This window comes from Gossypium arboreum, chromosome 13 (assembly GCF_025698485.1).
Source record: "Gossypium arboreum isolate Shixiya-1 chromosome 13, ASM2569848v2, whole genome shotgun sequence".
NCBI lineage: Eukaryota > Viridiplantae > Streptophyta > Magnoliopsida > Malvales > Malvaceae > Gossypium > Gossypium arboreum.
The window spans coordinates 43,326,285-43,333,577 of record NC_069082.1 but is presented as its reverse complement, the minus strand read 5'-3'; positions in this window follow the sequence as shown (position 1 = coordinate 43,333,577).

The following is a 7,293-nucleotide window of genomic DNA, read 5'->3' as shown; positions in this document are numbered from 1 at the left end:
CAGAGAACTGAATAAGTTGGCCTTAGCCTGAATGTAAGTCGAGAATAAAGCCCATAGGCCCATAATGAGCGTAGCAGATATTACATGTCTATGCAAAACCCAACCCATATCCAACCACAGGCACCCCATACCAACCTTTCACCATGTGGGAGACTACTCGACCCACCCAATCGCTACACGCCACGTAAATGTGCGTAATGGTCGCGAGCAGATAATGTGACATTGTAACGCCCCAATTTTCTAAATTCGTGAATGTTGGCGAGGTTTAATTATGTTAGTGGGCCTCTAGAAGGCCCAAGCTTAAGATAGAACCCGACAATTTTAGTTAATTTTTTTGTTCCATAAGAAAAAGGGGGTGAAATTATGAAATAGGACCTATGTGAAAATATTTGAAAATGCTATAGGCTAAATTGAAGTGGCCAAATAAATAGGAGTGCAAAATAGGAGGATTTGCATGACAAACCTCCCATTTTACATGAAGTGGCCAACCATCATGTTGTTGTAGACAAAATGTGCACTTGATATCCATAATTTATGGTACAAATTGATACAAATTGATAATGGGTTAGGTAAATGTTCCATGATAATGGGTTAGGTAAATGTTCCATGATAATGGGTTAGGTAAATGTTCCATGATGGGAATTTCATGTCTTTTGTATTAAAGAATTAAATGGATGAAATATGAAATTTTATTAAAAAAAAAAGGGGTGAAAAGAAAAAAGTTTCGTCCATCTTTGTTCATCATAGCCTAAAGTTAGAGAAGAGAAAAGAGAGGAGAAAGCTCTTGAATGTTCAGTCACTTGGGGAAGAAAATTGAAAGTAAGTTCATGGTAGTTTGCTTTTATTTTGAGGTTCATGAGTTCTTCTTAATTCTACCTTAACTCTTGAAGCATATTTTGGTTTTTAGTTATGTTGTGAGCATTTAGTCATGAATTAAAATGAAGGAAATGGTTGTTGTTTCATGTTCTTTTGATGAAAAAATGGAAGATAGGTAAAGTTGAGCCAAACAAATGAGCATGCATGTGCCTTAGATGTTAAAGGGAAAAATCGGCTAACATGTTGTGCTTTAAAATGATGAAATGGAGATTATACTTAAGTAAAATCATAGATATGTGATGATTGATTGGTGATATACATGTTTAAAAAAAAACATGCATGCAAGTTATGTGTGAAAGAGTGATTTGGTAATAAATCTGCTTGGGACAACAGCAGTAACGTGACTTTGGAAAATCACCATAAATTGTGGGAGATGAGTTAGAAGCTGCATAAATTATGTAATTATAGCTTAATGAGTCTAGTTTCAAATGGAATAAACAAGAACATATTTTGAATTCTATACAATGATAAATTTGATTCGTAAAGAAGAGTGGTTAGATTAGTCAAACAGTGAAACATGCGAAACTTTGAGAAAAATCTGGTATTGATTGGCCAAACCAAAAATTCTGAAAATTTTACGGATATAAGATATATGAGTCTATTTTCACGGAAAATTAACGGCACTTGATTTGGAGTTTCGTAGCTCCAGTTATAAATCATTTAGTGACTGTTGCTAAGGAAGACAGCTTGCAATGAAATTATGATTATGTGGTAAACATTGACAAAAATTTGTTAATGAGTTGCTTATTGATTTCTTATAAGCTTACTATGATCTGTAGGTGTGGTTGGCCGAATATTGTAAGGGGTTAATACGTAGTTTGTATTTGAATAGTTAGATTAATGTGTTAGTAATCCAATTGTAGGCGGTTCGTGTGTGGATCTAAATCAAGATATCGTCGCAAATGTGTGTAACTAACACCCTCTTTCTTAGTCTGGATCGGTAAAAGTCGAAAAGTCGAAATGCCAAAACCGGTATTTTGTAGATTTGCGAGTGTGCGAATGCTCGTAAGGTAAATCGATTAATGTTTTTGGTAACCTGCAAAATTTGGACGCAAAGTGCATGATTTACGTGCCCTCGATATTTTTGGGCTTAATGGGCCAAAATTGGAATGATGGGCCAAGCAGCCCAATTGTAAGAACACTCGATGACGTGATTCGTTAGTACGTGAAAAGTAGGAATATGCATGAAAAACCCTAAAATAGATAAATTATGAAATACCTTTAAAAGTGGAAAATTTACGGTTTTACCCCTAGTAGATAAATTACCAAATACCCTAGGGTTAAATTGACCTAAATGCATGTTTGATTGTTGTTATTTACCGCATGCCATGTTGTTATTATCGATGTATGGGATTGGGATATTGACGGAGGAAGTAATGAAAGTGGCTTGTCCACGTCTTGGAGGCTTTGCCTCAATTTATTGTTAAGCTGAGCAGCAAGGTCAGAATCGTGGAGTGTTGAAATTTGGGTGGGTTGAGCTATTCCCACATGGAGTGTAGGGTTGGTACGGTGGAGTGCAAGTGGTTGGTGGGTTGAGTAGTTTCCCCAAATGGGCTTGCATATGTTATTGATGTTGCATGTATTTTGAAATAGGCCTATGGGCCATACTGTTATCTGAATAAGGGGCTAAGGCCGAGTTTATTGTAATCTGAAAAGGGCTCGGTCCAAGACCATTATTACTGAATGGGCTTAGGCCCAATAGGCTTGAGCTAACTTGGGCTTTGAATGGGTTTTCCTTACACATCGAGTTTCCCCAAACTCACCCCTTTTATTTTCATCCACGCAGTAATCCCCAACCATAGTGGGCTTGGAGTCGTGAGGGAATTAGGAGTGGCCACCGCTCGAAAGTTTGATTTTCTTCCGTGAACTGGACATTCTTTTTTTACGTTTGAAGTTTTGGGTTTTAAATGTAATAAGGTCGCTTAATTATTTTGATGGTGTTAATATGTGTTACTAAGATAAGTATTAGTTATTTTAACTGTTGAAGTTGGAAAGCTTTAGTAGCGTTTTCAAAAACAACAATTGATTTCAAAATACCACGATGACAAGCAAAGCTTCCGCAATAAAAGTATTTTCCAAAATTAATCACTTTTCCTAAAAAGGACTTAATCAAATCGGTTTCCTAGAAATATACATGACGTTAAGGTGTGGAAATGGCGGTGTGCATGTCTAGGATTGGATCTGAAGGGAGCTTGGTACTTAAGCAGTCCGATGGACTCACCTCCTCTTTTCTGGTTTCCTACCTGGTGCACAGCTTCCATCCACTTTAACCTATAATCATCTTTTAAAACACTAAGTAAGTTTTTCTTTATCAACAATATAAAATGTTTTGAATGCTTCGATGTGGCATGTCGGATCCGACCATGACGTCTGGGCCGGGTTTGGGGTGCTACATTTAGTGGTATCAGAGCCTAGGTTGCAACAACTCGGCTGTGGAATGGGTTTACAAAAACAAATATTTTCAAAAAAAATTATAAAGATTGCGAAAAATGCGATTTTCAAAATTTAGATCTTTAGAAGGTGGCATTCCGAATCTCCGGCTCAAGTCTATAAGTATTCTGAATTTTTCTGAATATTTTCCTGAATTATCTGTCTGTACTGAAACCCTACTAAGACACTCTAGATAGGATGATACTGAAACCATAAGAAAATTTGATAAGAGACTGAAACTATAGCTAGACTCCGATTCTGCGAAAACAACCTCTGAATTACTGTCTGATTCATAAAACATCCGTAATAAACACTGGAATATTGAATTAATGCATAAAAATTCGTAATTGGATAATACGATATAAGTACAAGAGCTGCTCGTGGAAGAGGCCGTGGACGAGGCCGAGGTAGTACTCAAGTTGGATCTTCGTCTTCTGAACACATACCCGTTGGAGTAGCATGACCACCACCGGTGGATGAGAATGGGCCGTATGATCGGGCCGCGGAGGATGATGCCCTATCACAGGCAATGCTTCGTGTTCTGGAAAGGGTTGCTGGGGCAAGTACGGGCAATGGAGTTCGGGGATCTATTTCTGAACGACTTCGGGCTAACGGAGCGGAGATCTTTAGGGGCGTTTCTGGTATCGCCTCGAATGTGGCAGAATATTGATTGGAGGCCACAGAACGGATTATGGACAACTTGGACTGCTCTGAGGAGATTGTGAGTGGGGTATCTGTACTAAGTCCTTTGGGTCACTTTCGGTTAGGGTAGACAAAGCGTATAGGGATGTACCCTTAGAAACTCAAGGTAGGATTTTCCCTGGAGATCTGATGGAGTTACCGTTCGGAGAGTTTGATCTCATTTTGGGAATGGACTGGCTTGTTAAGCATAAAGTGACCTTGGATTGTGTTGCTAAATGAACGGTGTTAAGGACCACAAAGGATGAGGAGGTTATGGTGATAGGTGAGCGAAGGGATTATTTGTCCAATGTGGTGTCGGCATTAAGAGCCGAGAAGTGGATTCGGAAAGGTTGTGAGGCCTATTTGGCATTTTTAAGTCAGTCGAAAGAGGAGGGATTGACGGTGGATAAGGTTAGGACTGTAAAGGAGTTCCAAGATGTTTTTTCGGAGGAGCTTATAGGATTGCCTCCGAACCGAGAAGTGGAGTTTGGAATCGACTTATTGCCTGGAACGGCACTAGTGTCTATCGTACCGTATAGAATGGCACCGAAGGAGTTGGTGGAGCTAAAGGCACAAATTCAAGAGTTGTTGGATAGGGGCTTCATTAGGCCAAGCGTGTCTCCATGGGGAGCACCGGTGCTATTCGTGAAAAAGAAGGATAGTACGATGCGGATGTGCATTGATTATCGCCATTGAACAAACCGACGATTAAGAATAAGTATCCACCGCCAAGGATTGATGATCTGCTCGACCACCAGAGGAGCTTCAGATTTTCCAAGATCGACCTTCGATCTAGATATCATCGATTAAGGGTAAAGGAGGCGATATCCATAAGACAAACATTTAGGACTCGGTATGGTCATTACGAGTTTCGGTTATGCCATTTGGATGACCAACGCTCTGCAGATTTATGGATCGATGAATCGTGTGTTCCAACCATTTTTTGATCGGTTCGTAGTCGTCTTTATTAACGATATCTGGTATATTCTCGAAGCGAAACATGAAGAGCATCTCCGTATAGTGCTGCAAGTGTTAAGGGAGAAGGAACTCTTTGTGAAGTTCAGCAAGTCTGAACTTTGGTTGATGGAGGTAACCTTCTTAGGACATGCGGTCTCTACTGAGGGGATTAACGTGGACCCTCGGAAAATTGAAGCGATTTTGGAGTGGAAGCCGCCTAGGTTAGTGTCGAAAATACGGAGTGTCCTAGGATTGGCAGGATACTACAAAAGGTTTGTGGAAGGTTTTTCTGTGATGGCAGCACTTCTGACAAAACTCATAAAGAAAGGAGTACCGTTTGTATGGACTGAGAAGCAGCAGGAAGCTTTTGAGAAGTTGAAGAAAGTTCTGACTAAAGCACCTGTGTTGATTCAGCCGGAGTCTGGGAAGGATTTTAGTGTGTACACCGACGCATCACACGTAGGTTTGGGCTGCGTGTTAATGCAAGAAGGTAAGGTGGTGGCATATGCATCACGACAGTTTAAGCCTCATGAGGGGAACTATCCGACTCATGATTTAGAGTTGGCAGCAATGATATTTGCACTTAAGATTTGGAGACATTACTTGTACGGAGAAAGGTGTATTATATACACTGACCATAAGAGTCTTAAGTATTTGTTGACTCAGAAGGAGCTGAACCTTAGGCAAAGGAGATGGATTGAGTTACTTAAGGATTATGACTGTTCGATCGAGTATCACCCAGGCAAGGCTAATGTGGTAGTCGATGCTCTAATTCGTAGAGCTGTATTTGATCTAAGAGCAATGTTTGCTCGTCTAAGTCTGTATGATGATGGAAGTCTGTTGGCTGAGTTGCAAGTGAGGCCAACCTAGGTGGATCAGATTAAGGAAAAGCAGTTGAACGATGAGTCTTTGGTCGCTCGTTTCCAACAAGTTAAGGAAGGGGAAACTTCTGAGTTTGGGTTAAATGGCGAAGGAGTTCTGTGTTTCCAAGGAAGAATTTGTGTTCCGAAGGACTCTGATTTGAGGCAGACAATATTGAAGGAAGCTCATGGAGGACTTTGTGCCATGCATCCTAGAGGGAACAAGTTGTATCATGACTTGCGAGAATTGTACTAGTGGTCTGGACTTAAACGAGAAGTAACGGAGTTTGTAGGGAAATGTCTGACATGCCAGCAAGTGAAAGCTGAGCATCAATTACCCTCTGGACTGTTACAGTCAGTGAAGATACCACTTTGGAAGTGGGAGAGGGTAACCATGGATTTTGTGAGTGGGCTCCCTTTGACACCATCAAAGAAAGACTCGGTGTGGGTGATTGTGGATAGGTTGACCAAATCAGCCCATTTCATACCTGTTCGTACCAACTTTTCACTTCAAAAGTTAGCCAAGTTGTAAGTGGCAGAGATTGTGCGACTTCATGGAGTCCCAGTTTCAATTATTTCTGATCGGGATCCCAGATTTACATTTCGGTTTTGGCAAAGGTTGCATGAGGCGTTGGGGATGCGATTGAATTTTAGTACGGCTTTCCATCCCCAGACTGATGGTCAATCGGAAGGGGTTATTCAAATTCTGGAGGACATGTTGAGGGGATGCGTGATTGACTTTTGAGGTAGTTGGGAGGATTACTTGCTGTTGGCAGAATTTGCGTACAATAATAGTTACCAGACGAGTATTCGAATGGCACCGTATGAAGCACTGTTTGGACGAAGGTGTCGTACACATAGTTGATGGACCGAACTAGGAGAGCGACAAGTTCTTGGACCAGAGGTTGTAGCTGATACTGAGGATAAGGTCAGAATAATTAGGGACCGGTTAAAAGAAACATCTAATAGGCAAAAGTCGTATGCAGATTTGAAGCGTAAGGAGATTGAGTACTCAGTAGGTGATATGGTCTTCTTAAAGGTTTCTCCTTGGAAGAAGATATTAAGGTTCGGTAAGAAGGGCAAGTTGAGTCTGCGGTTCATTGGGCCTTATCGGGTTTTGAAGCGAGTAGGCCCAGTGGCTTATCAGTTGGAATTGCCTCCAGAGTTAGACAGGATTCATGATGCTTTTCACGTCTCCATGTTAAGGTGTTATCGTGCTGACCCTGCTCAAGTCCTACAGTTGCAGAAATTGAAGTTCAGACTGATTTGACCTTTAAGGAGTAGCCTGTGCAAATATTGGCTCGAGATGTTAAGGTTCTCAAAAGGAAATCTGTCCCGTTAGTGAAAGTACTTTGGCTTAATCATGGAAGGGAAGAAGCTACTTGGGAATCAGAAGAGACTATGTGTCAACAATACCCTCAACTAGTTGGATCAGGTAAATTTCGAGGACGAAATTTCTTTAAGGAGGGTAGAGTTGTAACGCCCCAAT